Below are 27,720 nucleotides of genomic sequence, written 5' to 3'. Positions count from 1 at the left end.
AGTCAAGGTCTTTGTGGCCCATGCATTTTTGAACAGCAAGTTTGTACTGTATTTTCTGACTCTGCTCCCAGTACACGATGCTAAACTGAAGGCAGATACCAAAAAACGTCCTTCTTCAGGGAGAGTCAAATGGTTAAGGGCCCCTTGTGTCAGAAGCCTGGCACTTTAGTCTATTGAGATGAGGGTCATGTAAACCTTTAAAAGAACTTCCTTATTTTGTTTCTAAACAGAATTCATTGATAGTGTGGTTGGTGTGGTCAAAATCAATATAAGAAAGACAGAAAGCAAGGAAATGGTTTCACACTTTAAATATATTGTTATTTTATTTTTTAATTATATTTTTTATTTGAGGGGGGAAGGGCAGAGGGGGAGAGAGAGAGAGAGAGAGAGAGAGAGAGAGAGAGAGAGTCTTAAGCAGGCTCCAAGCTCAGTGTGGAGCCCGATACCAGGCTCAATCCCACCACCTTGAGATCATGATATGAGGTGCCACCGAGGATCAGACCCTCAAATGACTGAGCCAGCCACATGTCCCAAATACATCATTACTTTCAAAGGCTTATAATCTAAATTCGCAGTGCACAGTTGGTGGGTGGAATATAAAAATATGAAATAATAGAATAAACTTTTAGCATTTTTGAAGAGCTTCATATATATTATGATGTTTACCACAGACACACACACACACACACACACACACACACACACTCACACAAAAGTGTTACAGACTTGGAAACTGAGACTCAGATCAAAGAACTTGCACAAATCAGACAGCTAGCCAGTAAAAAGTCTGAAACCTAGGTCCAATTCTATTTGTTCTCAAAGCCCACGCATTTACCCGTTTCACACCTTGTGGGAGAACCGCACCCCATTTTCTACCTCTACACTTTTTTAAACATTGAATAATACATGCATTTTTTATTGCTGCTGGAACACATTTCCACAACTTCGCGACTTACTATTCATATATTCGCTTACATCTTTTGCAGGTCAGAAATCCGAGCATAGCACGGCCCAGCTGGTTCTGCTTCTTCAAATCTTACCAGGTCAAAATCAATGTTATCAGGCAGGGCTGCAGTTCTCATCTGGGTCTTGGGATCCTGTTGTGAGCTTGCTGCTTGCTGGTAGAGGTTTTTTTTTCCTTCTCACGCATTCCTCGAAGTTTCCTCTGAGCCAACAACCACAGGATGCATCCTGACACTTTGAATGTCTCCAGCTTCTCCTTCGGCTTCCTCTTCTGCTTACCCACCTGAGAAAGTTCTGTCCTTTAAAGGTTCGTGTAATTAGGTTCGGTTCACCCAGGTCGTCTCCCTCCTGATGATCAGCTTCTGGGGATGAGTCCTTGGACATTTTTGGGAAACCATCTTAAAAATTCTGCCAACCAGGAACAATTTCTGATGTAACGGAATTTGTATTGCTGTATGTTAAAATGTAGTAATACTGTGTGTGTCCAGGTGATAAAGTCCCTACCAAAGAGACAGTCTCCTAAAAGTCTTAATTAAACAATTCCTTTGTTTTTATGTAAAATGTTTTTTGTTCTATAACCTACCTTCCTATTTGTAAAGACGTATATAGTAAATACGTATACATTAATAATCATCAATGTACACTTCATGTAATTGTACACCTTATGTAACAAATGTTATACATTTTATAAATATGTACATAATATAATTTTTATAAGATTATGATCATCGTGTATATACCATTCTCCATTGTTTCTTGTTATTAAATATTCTTTCAAGCCTGATTTTTAATCGCTCTGCAGCAATATGTCATTTTTTTTTTCACTTAAGCCAACCACCCCTTGGTTGTATATTCACATCATATTGAACACATTTCACAAAAAATCTTTACACTTCTCTGTGCTTATTTTCACAGGTGAGTATCTAAGATCAGGAATACTAAATCAAACACAGGATTCACAGTAAGAACTGTCAATATTCTAACTGCAGCCAGCAATGGATGAGAGTGTCCAATTTACTCACATGCTTGCCAAAACGGACTCCCACCATATTTTCCAGTTTTGCCTACTTGGTAGACAAAAACATTTCGTTGTTATTTTATTTTATTTTTTATAGTTTTTTTTAATATTTATTTATTTTTGAGAGAAATAGACACAGAGCACAAGCAGGGGAGGGGGCAGAGAAAGAGGGAGACACAGAATCGGAAGCAGGCTCCAGGCTCTGAGCTGTCAGCACAGAGCCCCACGCGGGGATGGAACTCACAAACCGTGAGATCATGACCTGAGCCAAAGTCGGATGCTTAACCGACAGATCCACCCAGGCACCCCTCATTGTTATTTTAATTTGCAATTTCTAATTCTAAAAAAAAAATGTGAATTATTTTATGCTTGTTGAGCATGTATGCCTTTTGTGTTGTAACGTACTCTTCCTTCATTTTTTTTCAGCTGGAGTATTTAACATTTTCTTTAGAATTTTTATCTTTCCACATCATATTTATCTTTGCCTGGCACACTGGCTCAAATATTTTTTCTGTTCGTAGTTTGCCTGCTAATTTCTTTGACAGGTGTGTGTGTGTGTGTGTGTGTGTGTGTGTGTGCGCGCGTATGAGGTGGTTTTCAATCTTATATAATCATGAGTATCAATGTTTTGCTTTATTGCTTCTCTTTTTGCTTATAAGCTTACAAATTTTTTCCACACTATATAGTCAAATGAAGTGCATAGAAACAAACTGTAAGTAAATAAGGAACTCGTGAGGTTCTGGGCATGATTGTCTTTCATACTCCCCCACTGCCATTCGGGTAAACAATGGTGACACTAGGGAGTCCTCCTTCCACCCCAGGGTTAGACATACAAACAAAACCAAAAATCATTTCTCTCAAAGGACTCCTTCCCTTTGTTTCCTATTTCTTTTCACCACTTCGCTAAGCCACCCAGACTCAAAATCTCCTCCATGACTTTTCCTTCCCTACTGTGACTCACAGCTAATCATTTGCCACTGTCTTCTACCTTGTTAAGAAGATTTTATAGCCATTCCTTCCTCTTTTCATCCATATGTTTCATCACTTTCCCAAATGCAAATGTATAAGCAAATCGATAGACGGACAGATACACAGAGAAGTGGTGAGTTTTAACTGAAACAGAATCATGCCGTATACTTTTGTCCACAAGTGTTTTTTTTTTTTCATATAATAAGAAATCATGGTCATCTCTATGAGTCATAAAATACACGTCTAACAGTATGTTACTTAAAATGAATTTTTCCCGGGGTGCCTGGGGGGCTCAGTCGGTTAAGTGTCTGACTTCAGCTCAGGTCATGATCTCACAGTTTGTGACTTCAAGGCCCCCGTCGGGCTCTGTGATGACAGCTCGGAGCCTGGAGCCTACTTCCGATTCTGTGTTTTCCTGTCTCTCTCTCTCTCTCTCTCTCTCTGCCCCCTGCCCTGCTCACACTCTGTCTCTGTCTCTCAAAAAGTGAATAAACGTTAAAAAAAATTTTTTTAAATGAAATTTTCCCCTTGATCCTCCTTCATATCTTCCATCCACAGTCCCCTAACACCTTTCCATCCCACCCGCTCCACATAACACGTTTTATCCTCTCTGTGCTCATTTAACCAGATCTATACATGCACACACATATGTGAACACAGGGACAATACATTGATAGAGGTGATATTCATTGTTACACAAAAAGCATTTTATATATTGTATATACCTGCCTATACCCTTTCTCAGCAGTATCTGATGGAATTCCCTTCAATTATTAGAGCTCTAATTTATTATATTCGATGGCTACATAATATATTAACACTGCAGATGTCGCTTGACTTATTTAACCATTCCCTACTGATGACATTCATTTTTCTTCATTTTGATATTTATTTATTTATTTATTTATTTATTTAAGAGAGAGAGAGTGTGTGTGTGAATGGGGGAGGGGCAGAAAGAGAGAGAGAATTGAAAGCAGGACCCACACTCAATGTAGAGCCTGAAGCAGGACTCAGTCCCATGACCCTAAGATCATGACCTGAGCCGAAATCAAGAGTTGGATGCTCAGCTGTCTGAGCCACCCAGGTGCCTTTATTTTTATATTCTTACCAAAAAGAATGTGACAGTAAAATCCATTACAAGTGCTTTTATTCCTGTGGATGGGTTTCCAAGGTGAGATTGCTGGGTCAATGAGTGCTCATATTTTAAATGCTAATAGATGTTGTCAGATTGCTTTCCAAAAGCTTGCATATGTATTTACATATGTAAATATATAAGCATATATATATATGTACATATATACATATATGTATATATTTCCATAACAATTTATAAGAAAATCTATTTTTCTAAATCCTTGCCACCAGTAGATCACCTCTGAATTACTAATTCATAACATTATTCTATGATGATAAGAGACAGTGGCCTCTATTATTGTATTTCACATATGTCTGTCATAGATACAAAACCTAACAAGATTAGGTTACATTTTATTCTCAACTGTTGTGTTATTTGATGCATATAAATTGTGTCATATTATATCTTTTTCATAAATGATACCTCTTATCATTATAAAATGTTCTTTTACTGTTTAGACCTGTTTAAACCTCAAATGTCAACTTTCCTGATATGGACATTGTTTCCTGGGACAGCTTTATTTTTGTTCGAATTTTCTGGTATCAGTTCATCCATAGGTGTTCAACATTTCTTTAACTATGTTATGCTTGTTTACTGTAAGTACTGTATAGTTGGGGCTTTCTTTCTAATTCACTTAGACAGATCTTTTAATGGGGAAATTATCACATTATTAAAATATTATATGTTTTATTTTATTTCTTTTTTATTCATTTTACTTTTCTACTCCCTCCTTTTCTTTGTGTTGCTGATTGGCGTAGGATGATATTCATTTATCTTGGTATTTCCTTCCTTACTGTATGTGCTACCCTATTCAATTATGATTACTTTCTCCAGAGTGTAGGCATAGGCAAAAAGGACAAAGTTAGAAGTGCACCACACAGTGTCTGGTCTAATAAAGGAGCGGTAAAAAAAAAAAAAAAAAAAAAAAAGCGCAAAGTGAGAGACCCCTGGCAAAGGGAAAGATATGGAAGTGTATGTCTAAAGAAAGCATAAAAGTGTCCCATGAGAGAATAGGACATGTTTTAAAAACCTAACAGTTTCTGCCATTTGACAACACCAAAGAAATAAGCCCTTCTCTGCCTTCAGCTCTGTCCTGTTCCTGGTTAGATCACAAAGGACTCAATAACCACAATTCACAAGATGGAGAGAAGGGGTAGAAGCATAATACTCAAAACTAGAAAAGGATACACCCAAGTTCTGCCTGCACTTCTCAATATTTAGGGCCAGTCTGAAGTAAACTGGAGGCTGGGTGAAGCCTTTAAAAGATGTTGAAACATTTTTTTGTTACTAGCCCAACTAGGCATATGAACCAGTGAATTCAGACTGGAGGCAGGAGTGGTAATAAGATCAAAGGAGGAATATTGGATCACCACAGACTTCCTTCATACAGGTACCCACCTCATACGCTAACTCCACCTGCTACGTTTGTGGTAGAAGGCGAGGACCCCCTTATTCTTGCACCTGTTAACACTTGAATCAGATGATAATGTTACTGGCAACTTTGCGACCACACACTCTGTATTTTCCCTGGCTAAATCCACAATCGCTGAATCCAGTCCTGTTATTTTTAAAATCAAAGTGCCGGGTGATAATTTATATCCAATAAAATATACATATTCAATTGACAAACATATGCACCCATTTATTCCCACCACAAGTAAAATATAATGCATTTAGCATCACCTCCCAAAATCCCCCCATGTCCTTTGCAGTCAATCCTTCCATCGCCAACACACACGCACACACACACACACACACACACACGCACACACACTCACACTCACTCCCTCACTCCTGGCGACCACTTATCTGATTTCTACCATTATAGATTAGAACTATGTTTAACATTCATACATATGGAATGATATAGTATCTACTCTTTTGTCTCAGACTCCTTCTACCCAGAACAATATTTTGATACTCATCACTTTTTTATTATGAGTAACCATCCTTCTTATGATTGTACTGCAATTTATTTATTAATTCATCTATTTTTTTTTTATTTTTTAATATATGAAATTTACTGTCAAATTGGTTTCCATACAACACCCAGTGCTCATCCCAAAAGGTGCCCTCCTCAATACCCATCACCCACCCTGCCCTCCCTCCCACCCCCCATCAACCCTCAGTTTGTTCTCAGTTTTTAACAGTCTCTTATGCTTTGGCTCTCTCCCACTCTAACCTCTTTTTTTTTTTTTCCCTTCCCCTCCCCCATGGGTTTCTGTTACGTTTCTCAGGATCCACATAAGAGTGAAACCATATGGTATCTGTCTTTCTCTGTATGGCTTATTTCACTTAGCATCACACTCTCCAGTTCCATCCACGTTGCTACAAAAGGCCATATTTCATTTTTTCTCATTGCCACGTAGTATTCCATTGTGTATATAAACCACAATTTCTTTATCCATTCATCAGTTGATGGACATTTAGGCTCTTTCCATAATTTGGCTATTGTTGAGAGTGCTGCTATAAACATTGGGGTACAAGTGCCCCTATGCATCAGTACTCCTGTATCCCTTGGATAAATTCCTAGCAGTGCTATTGCTGGGTCATAGGGTAGTCTATTTTTAATTTTCTGAGGAACCTCCACCCTGCTTTCCAGAGCGGCTGCACCAATTTGCATTCCCACCAACAGTGCAAGAGGGTTCCCGTTTCTCCACATCCTCTCCAGCATCTATAGTCTCCTGATTTCTTCATTTTGGCCACTCTGACTGGCGTGAGGTGGTATCTGAGTGTGGTTTTGATTTGTATTTCCCTGATGAGGAGCGACGTTGAACATCTTTTCATGTGCCTGTTGGCCATCCGGATGTCTTCTTTAGAGAAGTGTCTATTCATGTTTTCTGCCCATTTCTTCACTGGGTTATTTGTTTTTCGGGTGTGGAGTTTGATGAGCTCTTTATAGATTTTGGATACTAGCCCTTTGTCCGATGTGTCATTTGCAAATATCTTTTCCCATTCCGTTGGTTGCCTTTTAGTTTTGTTGGTTGTTTCCTTTGCTGTGCAGAAGCTTTTTATCTTCATAAGGTCCCAGTAATTCACTTTTGCTTTTAATTCCCTTGCCTTTGGGGATGTGCTGAGTAAGAGATTGCTACGGCTGAGGTCAGAGAGGTCTTTTCCTGCTTTCTCCTCTAAGGTTTTGATGGTTTCCTGTCTCACATTCAGGTCCTTTATCCATTTTGAGTTTATTTTTGTGAATGGTGTGAGAAAGTGGTCTAGTTTCAACCTTCTGCATGTTGCTGTCCAGTTCTCCCAGCACCATTTGTTAAAGAGACTGTCTTTTTTCCATTGGATGTTCTTTCCTGCTTTGTCAAAAATGAGTTGGCCATACGTTTGTGGGTCTAGTTCTGGGGTTTCTATTCGATTCCATTGGTCTATGTGTCTGTTTTTATGCCAATACCATGCTGTCTTGATGATGACAGCTTTGTAGTAGAGGCTAAAGTCTGGGATTGTGATGCCTCCTGCTTTGGTCTTCTTCTTCAAAATTACTTTGGCTATTCGGGGCCTTTTGTGGTTCCATATGAATTTTAGGATTGCTTGTTCTAGTTTCAAGAAGAATGCTGGTGCAATTTTGATTGGGATTGCATTGAATGTGTAGATAGCTTTGGGTAGTATTGACATTTTGACAATATTTATTCTTCCAATCCATGAGCAGGGAATGTCTTTCCATTTCTTTATATCTTCTTCAATTACCTGCATAAGCTTTCTATAGTTTTCAGCATACAGATCTTTTACATCTTTGGTTAGATTTATTCCTAGGTATTTTATGCTTCTTGGTGCAATTGTGAATGGGATCAGTTTCTTTATTTGTCTTTCTGTTGCTTCATTGTTAGTGTATAAGAATGCAACTGATTTCTGTACATTGATTTTGTATCCTGCAACTTTGCTGAATTCATGTATCAGTTCTAGCAGACTTTTGGTGGAGTCTATCGGATTTTCCATGTATAATATCATGTCATCTGCAAAAAGCGAAAGCTTGACTTCATCTTTGCCAATTTGGATGCCTTTGATTTCCTTTTGTTGTCTGATTGCTGATGCTAGAACTTCCAGCACTATATTAAACAACAGCGGTGAGAGTGGGCATCCCTGTCGTGTTCCTGATCTCAGGGAAAAAGCTCTCAGTTTTTCCCCATTGAGGATGATGTTAGCTGTGGGCTTTTCATAAATGGCTTTTATGATCTTTAAGTATGTTCCTTCTATCCCGACTTTCTCAAGGGTTTTTATTAAGAAAGGGTGCTGGATTTTGTCAAAGGCCTTTTCTGCATCGATTGACAGGATCATATGGTTCTTCTCTTTTTTTTTGTTAATGTGATGTATCACGTTGATCGATTTGCGAATGTTGAACCAGCCCTGCATCCCAGGAATGAATCCCACTTGATCATGGTGAATAATTCTTTTTATATGCTGTTGAATTCGATTTGCTAGTATCTTATTGAGAATTTTTGCATCCATATTCATCAGGGATATTGGCCTGTAGTTCTCTTTTTTTACTGGGTCTCTGTCTGGTTTAGGAATCAAAGTAATACTGGCTTCATAGAATGAGTCTGGAAGTTTTCCTTCCCTTTCTATTTCTTGGAATAGCTTGAGAAGGATAGGTATTATCTCTGCTTTAAACGTCTGGTAGAACTCCCCTGGGAAGCCATCTGGTCCTGGACTCTTATTTGTTGGGAGATTTTTGATAACCGATTCAATTTCTTCACTGGTTATGGGTCTGTTCAAGCTTTCTATTTCCTCCTGATTGAGTTTTGGAAGAGTGTGGGTGTTTAGGAATTTGTCCATTTCTTCAAGGTTGTCCAATTTGTTGGCATATAATTTTTCATAGTATTCCCTGATAATTGTTTGTATCTCTGAGGGATTGGTTGTAATAATTCCATTTTCATTCATGATTTTATCTATTTGGGTCATCTCCCTTTTCTTTTTGAGAAGCCTGGCTAGAGGTTTGTCAATTTTGTTTATTTTTTCAAAAAACCAACTCTTGGTTTCGTTGATCTGCTCTACAGTTTTTTTAGATTCTATATTGTTTATTTCTGCTCTGATCTTTATGATTTCTCTTCTTCTGCTGGGTTTAGGCTGCCTTTGCTGTTCTGCTTCTATTTCCTTTAGGTGTGCTGTTAGATTTTGTATTTGGGATTTTTCTTGTTTCTTGAGATAGGCCTGGATTGCAATGTATTTTCCTCTCAGGACTGCCTTCGCTGCGTCCCAAAGAGTTTGGATTGTTGTATTTTCGTTTTCGTTTGTTTCCATATATTTTTTAATTTCTTCTCTAATTGCCTGGTTGACCCACTCATTCGTTAGTAGGGTGTTCTTTAACCTCCATGCTTTTGGAGGTTTTCCAGACTTTTTCCTGTGGTTGATTTCAAGCTTCATAGCATTGTGGTCTGAAAGTATGCATGGTATAATTTCAATTCTTGTAAACTTATGAAGGGCTGTTTTGTGACCCAGTATATGATCTATCTTGGAGAATGTTCCATGTGCACTCGAGAAGAAAGTATATTCTGTTGCTTTGGGATGCAGAGTTCTAAATATATCTGTCAAGTCCATCTGATCCAATGTATCATTCAGGGCCCTTGTTTCTTTATTGACTGTGTGTCTAGATGATCTATCCATTTCTGTAAGTGGGGTGTTAAAGTCCCCTGCAATGACCACATTCTTATCAATAAGGTTGCTTATGTTTATGAGTAACTGTTTTATATATCTGGGGGCTCCAGTATTTGGCGCATAGACATTTATAATTGTTAGCTCTTCCTGATGGATAGACCCTGTAATTATTATATAATGCCCTTCTTCATCTCTTGTTACAGCCTTTAATTTAAAGTCTAGTTTGTCTGATATAAGTATGGCTACTCCAGCTTTCTTCTGGCTTCCAGTAGCATGATAAATAGTTCTCCATCCCCTCACTCTCAATCTAAAGGTGTCCTCAGATCTCAAATGAGTCTCTTGTAGACAGCAAATAGATGGGTCTTGTTTTTTTATCCATTCTGATACCCTATGTCTTTTGGTTGGCGCATTTAATCCATTTACATTCAGTGTTATTATAGAAAGATACGGGTTTAGAGTCATTGTGATGTCTGTATGTTTTATGCTTGTAGTGATGTCTCTGGTACTTTGTCTCACAGGATCCCCCTTAGGATCTCTTGTAGGGCTGGTTTCGTGGTGACAAATTCCTTCAGTTTTTGTTTGTTTGGGAAGACCTTTATCTCTCCTTCTATTCTAAATGACAGACTTGCTGGATAAAGGATTCTCGGCTGCATATTTTTTCTGTTTAGCACACTGAAGATATCGTGCCAAGCCTTTCTGGCCTGCCAAGTTTCAAAGGAGAGATCAGTCACGAGTCTTATAGGTCTCCCTTTATATGTGAGGGCACGTTTATCCCTTGCTGCTTTCAGAATTTTCTCTTTATCCTTGTATTTTGCCAGTTTCACTATGATATGTTGTGCAGAAGATCGATTCAAGTTACGTCTGAAGGGAGTTCTCTGTGCCTCTTGGATTTCAATGCCTTTTTCCTTCCCCAGTTCAGGGAAGTTCTCAGCTATAATTTCTTCAAGTACCCCTTCAGCACCTTTCCCTCTCTCTTCCTCCTCTGGGATACCAATTATGCGTATATTATTTCTTTTTAGTGTATCACTTAGTTCTCTAATTTTCCCCTCATACTCCTGGATTTTTTTATCTCTCTTTCTTTCAGCTTCCTCTTTCTCCATAACTTTATCTTCTAGTTCACCTATTCTCTCCTCTGCCTCTTCAATCCGAGCCGTCGTGGTTTCCATTTTGTTTTGCATTTCGTTTAAAGCGTTTTTCAGCTCCTCGTGACTGTTCCTTAGTCCCTTGATCTCTGTAGCAAGAGATTCTCTGCTGTCCTGTATACTGTTTTCAAGCCCAGCGATTAATTTTATGACTATTATTCTAAATTCACTTTCTGTTATATTATTTAAATCCTTTTTGATCAGTTCATTAGCTGTTGTTATTTCCTGGAGATTCTTCTGAGGGGAATTCTTCCGTTTGGTCATTTTGGACAGTCCCTGGAGTGGTGAGGACCCGCAGGGCACTTCCCCCGTGCTGTGGTGTATAACTGGAGTTGGTGGGCGGGGCCGCAGTCCGACCTGATGTCTGCCCCCAGCCCACCGCTGGGGCCACAGTCAGACTGGTGTGTGCCTTCTCTTCCCCTCTCCTAGGGGTGGGATTCACTGTGGGGTGGTGTGGCCCGTCTGGTCTACTTGCACACTGCCAGGCTTGTGGTGCTGGGGAGCTGGCGTATTAGCTGGGGTGGGTAGGCAAGGTGCACGGGGGCGGGAGGGGCAGGCTTAGCTCGCTTCTCCTTAGGTGATCCACTTCAGGAGGGGCCCTGTGGCAGCGGGAGGGAGTCAGATCCGCTGCCGGAGGTTTGGCTCCGCAGAAGCACAGAGCTGGGTGTTTGCGCGGAGCGAGCAAGTTCCCTGGCAGGAACTGGTTCTCTTTGGGATTTTGGCTGGGGGATGGGCGGGGGAGATGGCGCTGGCGAGCGCCTTTGTTCCCCGCCAAGCTGAGCTCTGCCGCCCGGGGGCTCAGCAGCTCTCCCTCCCTTTGTCCTCCAGCCTTCCCGCTTTCTGAGCAGAGCTGTTAACTTCTGACCTCCCAGACGCTAAGTCGCGCTTGCTGTCGGAACACAGTCCGTCCGGCCCCTCCGCTTTTGCCAGCCCGACTCGGGGGCTCTGCTTGGCCGGCGAGCTGCCCCTCCGCCCCGGCTCCCTCCCGCCAGTCCGTGGAGCGCGCACCGCCTCGCCGCCCTTCCTACCCTCTTCCGTGGGCCTCTCGTCTGCGCTTGGCTCCGGAGACTCCGTTCTGCTAATCCTCTGGCGGTTTTCTGGGTTCTTTAGGCAGGTGTAGGTGGAATCTAAGTGATTAGCAGGACGCGCGGTGAGCCCAGCGTCCTCCTACGCCGCCATCTTCCAGAACTCCTCTATTAATTCATCTATTAATAGATATTTGGATGTTACAAAGTTTTGACTGTTGTGACCAAGTTTCTATGAACATTCATGCTGAAATCTCTTTGTGGACATCTTTTCATTTTTGTTTGTAATAGCAGTGGAATCACTGGGTCTTTTGTAGGTGTTTATTTCATTTAACAAAAAACTGTCAGTTTTCCAAAGTGGTTGTACCACACCAGCAAAGTATGAAAGTTTCCTCCAAGTCACCATTAATGCTTGGTAGTTTCTTTTTTATATATGTTAGCATATTAGTAATCGTGAAGTAGTAACACATGGTTTTAACTTGCGTTTCCTGATGACTAAAGATTCTTAGGTGATATAAACTAACTGCATATTTCATCTATTCTTTTCTGAAACTTCTAAGTATAATTTTTTAAAAGTACGTTATTTTCTTCTTATTAGTGAATGTAAAAGTTCTCTATATCGTCTGGGTACAAACCATTTTTTAGATACATGTACTGCAATTGGTTTCCCTCAGTTTCTAACTTGCCTTTTTATTTTTCCCAATGGCAACTTGCTTACAAAAAGTATAATTTTGTTGAAACCCAATGGATCATTTATTTTTCTTTTAAAGTAAGTCATTTCTGTCTCCTGTTTAAGAAAACTGCCAAGATTATGAAGATTTCTCCTATGTTTTCTTCTAAAAGTTTTGTTGCCCTGGCTATGACTTCTAGCATATAAAGTGATGACACTAGACATCCTTGCCTCGTTCCTGATTTATAAAAGGAAACATTGAACATTTCTCCATTAAGCCAGAGAAATGTATGCTGTACTATTCAAGTCTTTAAAATATATTAGGATCTAATTTATTACCCAATATATGATCTATCATGCCTTCTGTTTCCTCGAAAAGAAGGTGTATTTTGCTGTTTTTAGGTAAAGTGTTTTGTAAAATCAATTCAATCAGGCTGGTTGGTAGTGTCATTCAGATCTTGTATATCCTTCCTGATTTCTTTTTCATCTCTTTGCATTTCTCTGATGATGAGTCATATTGAGCATCTTTGCATCTTACCTGCTGGTCATCCATATATCTTCCTTGGAAAATGTCTATTCAGATCCTCTGCCCATTTCTTAATCAGCTTCCATGATTTTTTTTTTGTTATCGACTTGTATAAGTTATTCATATATTTTGGATATATTCCTCTATCAAATATATGATTTGCAAATCGTTCTCGCATTTGGTAGATTATCTTCATTTCATTTCACTGGTGGTTACCTTTGTTGTGTAGAAGCTTATTTAGTTCAATGTAATCCCACTTGTTTGTTTCTGTTTTGTTGACTTGTTTTGCTTATTTCCTTTGCTTTTGGTACCAAATCCAAAAACAGTCATCAAGACTAACATCAAACAATTCACCTCCTGTATATTCTTTGAGAAATTTTATGGTTTCAGGATGTTCCAAGGCTGTTTCATCTCTGTCATTCAGCACACATTTAGGATTGTTATATCTCCCTGGTAAATTGTCCCTTTTATATTCGTCTCCAAGTCTACTCTTAGATTTCTCATATGAGATATTAATGGGGCCACATCAGCTTTCTCTTGTGTAGCAGTTCCATGGTTTCTGTTTTTCTGTCCTTTCGTCTTCAAGTTAAACTTCTTTTTAAAATTTTTTTAATGTTTATTTATTTTTGAAGGAGAGAGAGAGAGAGAGACAAAACATGTGCAGAGGAGGGGCAAAGAGAGAGGGAGACACAGAATCCGAAGCAGGGTCCAGGCTCTGAGCTGGCAGCACAGAGCCTGATGTGGGGCTCAAACCAAAGTCAGACACTTAACCGACTGAGCCACCCAGGCTGCCCCAAGTTAAACTTTTGTCTTCAGATTTACAGGGCATGTCTCATAGACTGCATATAATGGAGTCTTGCCTTTTCATTTAGATCGACAGTCCCAGCTTTTTAATTTAATTATTTAGTCGACATTTTATGCCATTATTCATATGGTTGAGTTTGTCTACCATCTTGCTGTTGTGTTTTTTGCTTCTTTTCTCTTCACGTTGAACTTCTCCTGCCTTCTTCTTGGTATCTTACATGTGTTTTTATTATTATATCTTATTTTCTCTATTGTTTCTACACTTTCCTCTATTACTTTCTATTATTTCTACATCTTTGAGGCGGTTCTACTATTCAACCCAAGACTAATAGCATGGATTTGAATTTTTAAATTCAAATTTTTAAATCCACGTCTGGTTATCATCAATGTTGTATAATTTCACACTTCACACCTGACAGTTCACACTGTCTGCCTCATGCTTCTCATTTCACAAATGTAATAAGCTCACAATTTGATTCTATTTCCTACCCCCCACCCATGATAACAATCATGTCTTTTTTTTTTAATATATGAAATTTATTGTCAAATTGGTTTCCATACAACACCCAGTGCTCATCCCAAAAGGTGCCCTCCTCAATACCCATCACCCACCCTCCTCTCCCTCCCACCCCCCATCAACCCTCAGTTTGTTCTCAGTTTTTAACAGTCTCTTATGCTTTGGCTCTCTCCCACTCTAACCTCTCTTTTTTTTTTTTTCCTTCCCCTCCCCCATGGGTTTCTGCTAAGTTTCTCAGGATCCACATAAGAGTGAAACCATATGGTATCTGTCTTTCTCTGTATGGCTTATTTCACTTAGCATCACACTCTCCAGTTCCATCCACGTTGCTACAAAAGGCCATATTTCATTCTTTCTCATTGCCACGTAGTATTCCATTGTGTATATAAACCACAATCATGTCTTTTAACAGTACATGGTTTACAACTCCACCACAGAATGCCATTTTATTTTTTTAAATAGTAAGTTACATTTTAAGAAAAGTATCAGAAAAATTAGTCTTTAGTATTTACCTCTATATGTGCCATTTTGGTTCTTCTCCACTCTCCTGTGTCAATCATCTTGTAGCATTTTCCCTCCAGCCTGAAGAACATTCTCTAGTTCTGATGGTTTGTTTGTAGTGCTGGTCTGCTGTAGAAATATTTGTTCAGCTTTCCTTCATCTGAAAATGTCCTCATACCAGCCTCAATTTTTGAAGGATGTTTTTTGCCAGATACGAATTCTGGAATGACATTTCCTCAGCACTTCGAATATGTCATTACATTGATTTCTGGTCTCCACCATTTCTAATGATAATGTTAGCCATTTTTCATACCATTATTCACTTCCATATAAAGGCTTTTTTCTCCTTCTGTCTCTTTTCAGAATTTTCACTTTAACTTTGGTGTTCTACAGTTTGACTCTGATACTACTTTTTAAAGATTTTATTTGTTTTATTTTTTTAATGTTTATTTTTGAGAGAGAGAGAGAGAGAGACAGAACTCAAAATGGGATCCAGGTTCCACACTGTCAGCATACAGCCCAACACAGGGCTTGAACTCACAAACTGTGAGATCGTTACCTGAGCCAAAGTCGGACACTTAACCTACTGAGCCACCCAGATGCCCCTAAAATTTTATTTGTTTAAGTAAACTTTACACCCAACATGGGGCTCAAACCTATGACCCTGAGATTAAGAGTTGCAGGCTCCACTGACTGAGCCAGCCAGGCATCCCAGCTACAATATTCCTAATACAGGTGTCCCTTTTATACATTCTTTTGGGGTTCACTGATGATATTCAACTTATAATTCAATATATTCCATCAAATTTGGGAAATTTCCAGTCATTACTCTTTTAATACATATTTCTTCCATTTTATGACCCTCCTTTCCTTCTAAGATTTGCATTACATGTATGTAAAACTATATGATATTTCCCCATGGGTCTCTTGAGTCTTTCTTCATTTCTGTCTTGGCTTTTTCTTTTCTGTACTTCAGATTGGCTAATTCATTTTAATTCTTGGACTTTCAGTTCCATAACTTCCATTTGGTTTGTTGATTATAGTTTCCAGATCTCTGCTGGGATGATCTAACCATTCATTAAGACCCTATTTTCCTTTACTTGTCAGAAATTAATTTCCTTAAATTCATGAACATACTTACAATGAGATGTTTTAATGGCTTTTCCTGCTAAGTTTAATATTTGAATCATCTTGGAGTTATTTTATTCACTATTTTCTTTTGTCTAAGATTTATATTCCCTTGATCTTTGCATACATCATAATTGCAGATCATATAATGTACTCCAGAGAAGACTCTGGATTCTGTTATCTGCCTTGAGAAAGTGTTGATTTTTTTTTTTTTTAGTTAACAGTTCGATTACTGGCAAATCCCATTAAACTTCCGTAGGCTTGAATGTACATTTAGTTACAACCTATCTGTGAAAAACCAAGGGTTTTCAAGCCACATGAACTTATCAGAACTCAACCTCAAAACCATAAATCCTCTGATGATCTTCCTGAAGCATGGTGGCAGGTTTTCCTCAGGGCAGACTCAGAGTATGCCACTTAGAGCATATGATTTTTTTAATATATATAGGACTTTAAAAATTCAAGTATAGTTGGCACACAATGCTCCATTAGTTTCAGGTGTACAACATAGCGATTCAACTTCTCTCTATGTTGTATTACAGTCACACCAAGTGTAGCTACCATCTGTCACCATGTTAGGGTATTACAATATCACTGACAATATTTTCTATGCTGTTCCTCTTATTCCCATGACCTATTCATTCCTTAACTGGAAGCCTGTATCTCCCACTCCCTTTCACCCATTTTATCCATCCCCCTATCTCCCTTCCCTCTGGGAATCACCAGTTCTCTATATTTATAGGTCAGATTCTGCTGTTTGTTAGTTCATTTGTTTTGTTTTTTAGATTCCACATAATGCACGAAATCATACGGTATTTGTCCTTCTCAGTCTGACCAGTTTCACTTAGCATAATACCCTCTCGATCCATCCATTTTGTCACAAATAGCAAGATCTCATCCTTTTTTATGGCTTTGTGTGTGTGTGTGTGTGTGTGTGTGTGTGTGTGTATGTGTGTATCTACTCATCTGTCAATGGACACTTGGGTTGCTTTCATATCTTGGCTATTGTAAATAATGCTGCAAAGCATAAGAGTTTATATACATTTTAGAAATAGAGTTTTCATTTCCTTTGGGTAAATACCCAGTACTAGAATTTTTGGATCATATGATATTCCTATTTTTCATTTTTAAAGGAACCTCCATACTGTTTTCCACAGTAGCTGTACCAATTTGAATTCCTACCAACTATGCATGTGGGTTTCTTTTTCTCCACATCCCTGTCAACAATTGTTGTTTATTGACTTCTTGACTTTAGCCACCCTAACTGGTGTAAGGTGATGCTTAATTTGTGGTTTTGATTTGCCTTTCTCTGGTAGTTGGTGATATTCAACATGTCTTCATGTGTCTGTTATCCATCTGTATGTCTGCCCTGAAAAAATGTCTATTCAGTTCTTCTGTTCATTTTTTAACTGGATTGTTTGTGGTTCTGGTGTTGAGTTGTATGAGTTCTTTATATAGTTTAGGCATTTACTCCTTATCAGATAATATCATTTGCAAATATCTTTTCCCATTCAGTAATTTATCTTTTTTGTTGTTGATGGTTTCCTTTGCTGTTCTAAAGTTTTTTTTTCTTTTTTTGATGTAGTTCTATTAGTTTATTTTTCATATTTTTCCTTTGCCTGAGGAGACATATTTAGAGAACTGTTAGCTATGGCTGATGTCAGAAAAAATTACTGCCTGTGCTCTCTTCTAGGATTTTTATGGTTTCAGGTCTCACATTTAGGTCTTTAATCCATTTCGAGTTTATTTTTGTATATGGTGTAAGAAAGTGGTCCGGTTTCATTATTTTACATGTAGCTGTCCAGTTTTCCCAGCGCCATTTATTGAAAAGAATCTTTTCCCCATTGCATATTCTTATCTCCTTTGTCATAGATTAATTGACCTTTTAAATGTGGGTTTATATCTAGGGTATCTACCCTGTTCCATTAATCTATGTTTCTATTTTTTCTTTATACCATACTGTTTTGATTACTACAGCTTTGTAACCTATCTTGCTGGCATTGTGATACCTCCAGTTTTGTTCTTCTTAGGATTGTTTCAGCTATTCGGGGTCTTCTGTGGTTTCATACAAATTTTAGTATCGTTTGTTCTAGTTCTGTGAAAAATGCCTTTGGTATTTTAATAATGATTGCGTTGAATCTGTAGATTGGGGTAATATGAACATTTTGACAGCACGAATTCATCCAATCCATGAGCATGGAACATGTTTTCACTTGTCTGGGTCATCTTCAATCTCTTTCATCAGTGTTGGATAGTGTTCCGAGTACAGGTCTTTCACCTCTCTGGTTAAGTTTATTCCTAGGTATTTTACTCGTGTGTGTGTGTGTGTGTGTGTGTGCAATTGTAAATGTTCTTCTTTCCCACTGTATAGACTTTGAGCATCTCCATTTGCTGTCAAATCAATAATGAGGCATTAACATGCCTCTCCTGGTTTGAATTCCATCTCTGTTCCAGCTCTAGTATCTTTGTTCCATTTTCAGGCTCACCTAGCAAAGCCCTAGTTAGTCTCCCTGAAACAAGGATTCATGGTGGATTTCCTATACTGAATTCTTAGTTCCCTTCTGCAAATCTCTCTGTTCTGTGTTCTACTTTGCAGACCCCAGCTGCTTCCGCTGTCCTGCATGCCAAGCTCTGTCTCCTCAGCTCAGGGAGACTCTGCTGGGATTCTATCTCCCTGCTGTACTGTCAGGACACTGAGCCCAGGTAGAAATCCAGAGTTTGCCTTAAAATGTTCTCTTCTCTCAAGGATCAGGAAGTCTGGCGCTTCCTGATGGCCAATGCCCAGAACAGTTGTTTCATACATTCTCTCCAGTTTAATAATTGATTCTAACAGAAGAGCTAGTCTGATACCAACTACTCTGTCAGAGCCAAAATTGGAAGTTTGAATATTGTTTAAGTTTTTAATTAAAAAGTATAACTGGATATATTTATTGTCACGGGCAAGCTAGCACCCACGCTTATGTTTTCGTAATACAAACACAGGTTAATTATTTAAAAAGTTCACTTTATTTTATGGAACTGCCACTCAACTTAATTATCAGATCCTCTTACATTGAGAAAAAAGACAAAATATTTACAAGTAATAGTAACCTGCTGATGCCTTTGGAATGTGTCAGCTGGGATCACCTAGAAAAAAATAAATGGAACAGGCATATTTTTTAATAATGTATGAGGTGCACAAAGGGAAAAAAACACTTGTCAAAACTGTATGTTACGGTACCCTATCTATATATAAATGCATATGTTTATAAAAGTGTGTTTTCCCTGTTGCACTAATCTTTTTTACTTGGCATATTTTTAATGGTTTTTCCAAATGACCTTTGTAAAATTAATCAAGGATCTGACACTATCCTTTGGAGAAATACAAAGAAAGAATGCTGCTTGTAATAACTTTTGCATGACAAACAGCCAGAAAATGACAAAACAGAGAAAACATTAATACTAAAAAAATTAAAGCTTGAAAGTGGAACTAACTGAAAAATGTTGCCTTTTTGTCAGTAATATTTTTGTGTGTCTCTGAAATTCCAATCCCTTTTATTTTCTAGACCATTGTCTTAATTACTTGAGATCAGATAGATTTCTCAAAACAATTTACTAAGTAAAATACACCCCAATTTTTCAAGAGCTCTAACAGCGAGAAGCATCTCAAATTAAACATTAATAAAATGTACAGGAAATATGGGTAAAAAAATATAAATGCAAAAAAACTAGAAAGATGTCTGCAATTAGACCGGATGGAAATCTAAAAAGAAATTAAATTTAGTTATAATACATTTTCTATTCTTTTCTTGGAGAAAATTACTACTGAAGTGAGGAATATTTTCCCCCTGTAATTTAAATGGTAAGCTGCCAGATGTGTGTCTCATGCTTGAAGAGTCGAAGCTTTGCATTATTTAGCATATTAAGAATCACAGAATTTTTAAAAGGGCTCCTTTATTGCCTCGAGGTTCTAATTAAGTAAACCTTAGCCTGGTACATTTAAAACTTGCAATACAAGAGATTTTTGCTTTTTTTCCCCCCATAGTCAAGTCACATCTATGTAATAAGTATAGAAAATCTTTAAGATGATATAATTTTTCTTTGGCTTGAAGAATTAAAGCTATCTATTATTTTAAGAAGTTTTTAATAGAGGCCAGCAATCTAGAAGACAACTAAGGATTCGAAATACTTTTTAATCATTGCAAGTTGCTTTCCTTATTTATACCAAAGCATATGTGTTTCATAAAGGCAGTTCTATAACTATCAATCTCCCCCTCTCTCTCCTTTCCTTCTTCTGTCTCTGCTGTGGCCTCAATCATTCTCTTGTTAGACAAAGGCAATTCTAAGAAGCAACAAGATCATAGGTTTTGGACTGATATCATGTTTTTATGTGTTTCTGTACGTGTGTCTGTCTGTGTTCAATATCTGATCACACGGCATTAATTAGTTGTCTTTCAGCAGTTTGTAGAAAGAGTCCCAGAAGCTTACGTGAAAACCATAATCAGGTGAAAGTTCTGTAGGCACACGACATTCATAAATCATACCCTTAAATACAGTTATTTTTGCCATTTTAGAAAATGTCAAAGGTGTCAACTCTGTCCAAATACACCGCTTAACAGTGACTATTTTAGTAAATGGACTTGAAATGCATTCAGAGAACTGACAGTTAAAAGCACATAATCTAGTTCATAGTACCAATGAACAGTCTAAAGGCCAAAATAAGCACCAAAGTATGAATTCTCGATGACGTGTTGCAGTGACCCTGGCTGCAGCCATAGACCATGGCCTTAGCATTGTGTTTCTACATTAGAAATTGATGCCCCCAATTTTTGAAATGTGATTTTTTAATATCTAGGTTCCAGTTAGGAAACAGAAATGTTTCAACCACTTTTAGAGTGATAGTCTAATATCTATTGGAGGATACAACGAACAAACCAGGAATTACATAAGTTCAGGGAATGAGTTGACAACGTTCTCTGCCAGCAGCATGGTTTAAACCTAGAAGCAGTGACTTCTTGGATGCCGCAGACATGAATAAACAAATGTTTGTCATCATGTCAAGACACAAGAAATTCTCTTATCTTTTCTTCACAGGAAGAACTAACGGACACATGGATCTTTAAATCTGAGCGCTGACAAAGGGCAAGTATCAAAAAATTGGAGCTTAGGTTTGGCCGGGATTATTCCCTCCAAAGTCCAAAGTGCTTGGTAACAGGTGACGGGTACCTAATATGTTATGAATTGGTTTCTTACAAGTGTTAAGAAGCTTAATGGTTTCATATTTGGGGATGTTTTGACATTATTGGCAGCAGAAATGCAACAAAACTATCCTTACTTTCACTTCTGTCCAAACCATTAAACCACAATCTGTCCACAGGGAACCACATGACACTTGGGTACTCCTTCTGAAACTCAGCAATTAGTTGACTGGCAATAACACGTTATGCTTTATCCATTATTTTTCAGTTTATAAAAACAGATTTGCATATGCTACTTATTTAATTCAAGCTATTTGATTAACTTTATTGCTGGCACAGAACTGCAAATATTTCTGCCACAGTATCCATCCAGCAGAAATCTCTGAGTATTTTGCCCTTGCAGGATAAAAATAGATTGATGCACGCAGGCCTTGCCTGATAAAATATTATCGTAATGTAAGAGCAGGTAGACATTTGGCTATTCTTTCTAAGAACAATGTTTAAGCATCACCCATTTCTGCCATGCTTAAGAAGATTTTACCTTTTGGGGCGCCTGGGTGGCTCAGTCGGTTGAGCGTCTGACTTCGGCTCAGGTCATGATCTTGAGGCTTGTGGGTTGGAGCCCCACATCGGGCTCTGTGCTGACAGCTTAGAGCCTGGAGCCTGCTTGTGCTTCTGTGTCTCCCTCTCTCTCTGCCCCTAACCCACTCGCATTCTGTCCCTGTCTCTCTCACAAATAAATAAACATTAAACAAAGAGAAGATTTTACCTTTTTCATGGAAGCATCTTTTTTTCATTACTCTTAAAAATACGAAACTCAACACCTTAAGCACAGTGAAAGAGTTCAGACATATTTTAATATGTTTCTCATGAGTGTTCTTTGGTTATCATCAATGAACACTTTCGTTGAACTTAGAACATCCAAATTTATTTAGAAGAGTAAATTATTTTGCCCATTAGTAAGTCTCTAGTGCTGAATGAAAATTACAGGGGAGAGTAAAGTCATTGCCCAATACCACAATTAAGCAGGATATAGACGTACTCAAGGATGTATCTAATATTATGATAATCAACTCAACAAAACAGGGGTGATTTTGTGAGCACCTATTATATGTATATAACTCTTACCAAGAATTTTCACTAATCTCCAAATAGGGCCTGTTACCTCCCCTTTAAAGGTGAAGATACAAAGATTCAGAGTTTAAGGAATTTGACAAAGGACATTAAATGTCAGAGTCAAGGTATGACTTTAAGCCTCTCTGACTCCCATATTGAAGGTCTATCCCCGCCCCCGCCCCCCCCCCCCCCCCACTAAATCTGCACTGATCTGAATTCTACTGATTCCTTCATTGGTGCATTTCTGGTAATAGGGATTATGGCTAGTTGTCTCAAAAAAGAACAAAAACAGAGCTTTGACTCCACACCCTAACTGCTGACTTTTAGTTATTCATGCTAAGGAGGAAAGGAACAACAAAATACTGAAGAAAATAATAGTGATAGCCACACTGTTGAGTTCATACTACATCTCAGACTTTACAGGTTTCAAAGTCCCAAGTTAGCTACGAATTTAAAACTTTCCTCCTCAATGTTTTAAAACATTTCAATGACTAATACATTTTGCCAATTCAAATTTTGCCGCTTTTTATGAGGGCATTATGCTAGGTATATTTAACGAGTCACAAAAGAACAAATACTTTACAATTCTACTTATGTGAGAGACCTAATAGTCGAATTCGTAGGCACAGAAATTAGTATGGTGCTTGCCCAGAGCTGGGAGAGGGAAGAAAAGGGGAGTTAGTATTTAATGGGGACAGAGTTGCAGTTTGGGAAGATGACAAATTTCTAGAGATGGATGGTGGTGGTGGTTGTGGAACACTGCCCATGTACTAAATGTCACTGAGGTCTACACTTCGTAAGTGGTTAAAAGGGTAAATTTCCTGCGATCTCTATTTTTACCACAATTAAAAACATTTTTCTACTTCCATATTTTTCAAAACCTAAATGAAATGCTAAGAAACTTTTTTAAATGCTCTGGGACCTTAAACAATAAGAAGAGACTTCTGTTTAGAACCAGAGGGCTTAGACTCATCTCTCCCTTCCCCTTCTTTCTAAATGTAACTGTAGATTCCGGAAATAATGTAAGAAGCAGACAAGGGAGAATTCTGAAAGTATACTGAGGAAGGAGAAGTGATTACAGACCCCGGAATCAGAGCACCAATGTAGGACAAGGCAACTTAATCCCATCCACCAACCATCCAACAGAAGACCCAGACCCAGCATCTTCAAAGCCGTCCTAACAGCAGATAGCGGTGAAGGTAAACTCATTTACTTACCTTTCAGAAAGAAGTCCCTCCAACACCATCAAGTGGGTCCGGTAGCATTGGAGAGGAGGGTAAACCAGCAGCCAGACTGGAATGAGCATCCAGGGGATACGTTCTCCTCCCCTGCAGCTTGAGACAGCCCTCCCGACCAAGACACAACAGGTAGCTGAGTGGCAGTAGCAAGTGGATCCTGTTGCTACTAGTGGCTAGGCGAGGAAGCCTCTTAACATCCTGAGGCAGGAGACTCCCTTCCCCACCCAGAGCACCGGGTGGCCAGGCCTGGGGAAGCTCCTTCTGTCCTCTCAGAGGTTACTGGCAGGGTCCGGTGGGAGCCCCAGATGCACAAACTGAAATAGTGCACACCAAAACAACACAGCATTTTTCAAGGGCTGATAGAGAAATACATACTACCAACCACAAATTCTATATTCAGTGACTACACTTCAGGAATGAAAGAAAATACACTTTCAGATGCAGGAAGGAAAGCTAAAAGAATCGGTCACCAGAAGACATATCCTTAAAGAATGGCTGAAGGAAGTTCTGCAAACATGAAATGATAAATGACATGATAAAAGAAGGAATCTTGAAGCATCTGGAAGGAAAAAAAGGAAAATGGAGTGATCACCAAATGAGAGTATACACTCTTCTTTCCCTTGTGAGTGTTATAAATCATATTTAGTGATTAAGACAATACTTATAACACCATGTGTTATTCAAGACGATTATATTTAAAAGTGTGGAAGGTAAAGGGACTTAAATGTGAGTAAGGTGTCTGCACTTGACTCAAACAGGTAAAATACCGATACCAGGAAACTGTGATAAGTCACATATTTACATGGCTACCTATAGAGAAACTACTTTGAAAACTACACAAAAAAATATATTCAAAAACTATAAACAAATCAAGACAGAATCCCAAAAAGCATTCGAGTAATACACAGGAAGGAAGTAAAAAGGAACAGAAAAATAAGAAACAAAGATAATGTGAAAATACATCTTAAAGTGGCAGACTTAAGCCTTACCATATCAACAATTACGTTAAATATAAATGGTCTAACTATATCAATAAAAAGGCAGATATTGAGAAACTAAATTTAAAAACATGACAAATTATATGCTATTTACAAAAAAAAGTACTTCAAATTCAATGACGTAGATTAAAAGCAAAAAGAAAAATGAAAAAAACATATCATGCAGACATTAATTTTTAAAAAATGAGATTGGCTATCTTAATATCATATAAAATAGATAATTAATATCAGATAAAATATCAGAGAAAACAGAGCTCACTGCAAAGACAATTGCCAGAGAGGAGGATTATATAATAATTAAATGATCAATCTACTTATAAAATATAACACTTAAATACACGTGCACCAAACAGCAAAATGCAAAATATGTGAAGTGAAAACTGACAGAGCTGAAAAAGAAATAGAAAACTTCCCAATTATAGTTAAGGATTTCAACACTCCCCTCTCATCAAATGATAGCACCGCTAGACATAAACTCAACAAGGATATAGAAAATCGGACCCACACAATCAACACACAATATCAACTGAAACATGTACGCTATACCCAACAACAGCTCAATATACATTTTTTTCGGGTGCCTATGGGTCATTCACAAATATATCCTGGGCCATAAAAGAAACTTCATCAAACTGAAAATAACTGCAATCATGTAGAATAATTTTTCTGATCATCATGAAATCAGACCAGTGGTCAATAACAGAAAGACAAGAGGAAACCTTTAAGCCCTTGGAAATTGAACACACTTCTAAATTATCTGTGGGTCAAAGAAGAAACCTCAGAGGCAATAAAAAATAGAACTGAATAAAAATGAAGATCAACATTTGTGAGGTTCAGCTAAAGTAATACTGAGAGGGAAATCTATAGCCCTAAATGCTTACATCAGGAAAAGGAAAAATCAATAATCTAAGATCTTATCTCAAGAACCTAGAAAAAAACAAGAACAAAATAAAATCAAAACAAGTTGATGGAAGAAAATAATAATGATTAGAATAGAAAGCAGTGAAACTGAATTGAATTTCAAAAAAAAATTGATTAAATTAATATACCTCTAGCAAACCTGGCAAAGACAGAGAGAAGAAACAACTCACTAATATTAGAAATTAAGCAGAATATTATTACAGATACTGCAGTCACAAAAAAGAAAAAGAAATGCTTTGAATAACTAATGTTCATACGTCCAACAACTTAGAAGAAATAGATCAACTCCTCAATTACTAAAAGTAACCAAAATTCATTCCAGGTGAAAGAGATCATCTGAATAGTCCTGTAACCATTAAATTAACTGAATTCACAATTTTGAAACTCTAGGCCCAGATAGTTTCCCTGTACAATCCTACAAAAATATACAGGAGAATTAACACAAATTTTATTTAATCTCTTCTAGAAAATAGAGGAGCGAACACTTTCTAATCATGTAATGAGGCCATTTGAACCCTGACACCAAAACAAGACAAAGTGCATAAGAACAAAAGTACAGACCAATATCTCTCAGAAGCTTAAAAACTCCTCAACAAACTATTAGTAGATTGAATCCAACAGTGTGTGAAAACAATTCCATAGCTTTTCTATATGGCTACAGTATTCATTTCTGTGCGGCCTTGAGATAAGCACATAAATCAATGGACTAGAATAGAGAAGGAAGAAAAAGTTCAAGAAATATGCTCAATGGCTGATTTTTTTAAATATTTATTTATTTTTGAGAGAGAAGGAGGAACAGAAAGAGAGGGAGACACAGGATCCAAAGCAGGGCTCCAGGGTCTGAACTATCAACACAGAACCTGACTCAGGGCTCAAACCCATGGACTGTGAGATCATGACCTGAGCCAAAGTGGGACGCTTAACCAACTGAGCCACCCAGGTGCCTCTCCATGGTTGATTTTTAAGAAAGGTGCAAAACCACCTCATTGGAGGAAAGATATCCTTTTTGACAAATGGTGTTGAAGAAATTAAATATCTATTCCAAAAATAATAATAATTATTATAAAATAAAATAAAATAAAAATTGACCTAAACCCCATTCCTTATATTAAAAATAACTTAAAATAGATCATCTTTTTGAAAAAAAAAAACGGAGAAAATATCTAGGGTCTTAAGCTAGACACGGAGTTCTTAGACTTGACACTAAAAGGCTGAACCATAAAAGGAGATTGATAAATTGAACTTCATTAAGATTCAAAGTCTCTACTTAATGAAAGACCCTGTTGAGAGGCTGAAAAGGCAAGGTGCAGACCGAGAGGATGTGTTTGCAAACCACATATTCAAGAACTGTTGGTTTTCTCCAGCATGACATGTGTTACGGGGGGAAAATGACGAACTCCTCGTCTCTCCAATGACTAACTCACTACACTTCGTTAAAACTTTATTTGATGGTAATTATTCACACACATGATGCTTAATTTCTGCAAGTCTGAAAAGGTGAAAAAAAAAGATGTCTTAGTATAAGTCTGTGTGAGGTAAAGGAAATGTTATTAATTATGGTTTAAAAAATGCTATAGTGTTTAAAAAAAAAATGATGACACTTTTTAAATACTTGACCTTAGGAAGTTTTATGTGAATTTACGCATGCATGTGTATGCGCATGTGTGATTGATAACATCTTAACGCCGGAGAAGACATGCTTGCTGATAAAAACAATACACCGGCCTAACCATAAGGAAACTAACTAAAGAGAATTCGTTTGAAAAGACAGGGTGGATAAAATGGGCAAAGATATTTGTGGTTTGGGCTCTGCATTGCTTTTCACTAAATCATGTTTTCACAACCTATGTCTCTTCACTGCACTCCAGGAACCATCAGTGCCTTTAAAACTAGCATCGTGCCTTCTCTATGTTTATGTCTATGCATGTCGAAACCATTGCAGGATTTTTTTTTTTTTTCACGAGAGCTTCAAACCTACCAACTTCTAACTGCTCAAGGCCCTACTGAAATAGTTAAGGTCTAGTGGTCATTTAACAAGTTATGGCAAATAATCTTAACCAAAAAAAGGTTTTGCAAATAAAAGTGGGTCAAACTTGCTGGCTTCTAGTAATGCAAAACACTCAAAGACCACGTGTTAAGTATGGTGTTACAAAGTGCCAAGTTCTATCACTCATTGCCAAGGTGTCCGCATTCAAGAACAGACTGATTTCTCTAAGAAATAAGGAGACTTCCAAAAGACTGGCTGAGGGAAATATTGTTTCACTCAAAATCCTATTT

The 27,720-nt window shown here is 37.9% G+C and overlaps 1 protein-coding gene and 1 long non-coding RNA gene across 2 annotated transcripts in view; both read right to left on the bottom strand.

The window, feature by feature from the left end:
• Window positions 1–27,720, bottom strand: part of LOC131515363 (uncharacterized) — a 327,128-nt gene that overhangs the window by 72,966 nt on the left and 226,442 nt on the right. The gene's annotated exons all lie outside the window — the stretch shown is intronic.
• The window catches only part of LOC131513809 (uncharacterized), a 48,306-nt gene that overhangs the window by 12,767 nt on the left and 7,819 nt on the right, over window positions 1–27,720 (bottom strand). The gene's annotated exons all lie outside the window — the stretch shown is intronic.

Source organism: Neofelis nebulosa, chromosome 6 (assembly GCF_028018385.1).
Source record: "Neofelis nebulosa isolate mNeoNeb1 chromosome 6, mNeoNeb1.pri, whole genome shotgun sequence".
In the NCBI taxonomy this organism is placed as follows: Eukaryota; Metazoa; Chordata; class Mammalia; order Carnivora; family Felidae; genus Neofelis; species Neofelis nebulosa.
Note: the sequence above shows the minus strand (reverse complement) of the source record. Positions and strands in the feature narration are given on the sequence as shown.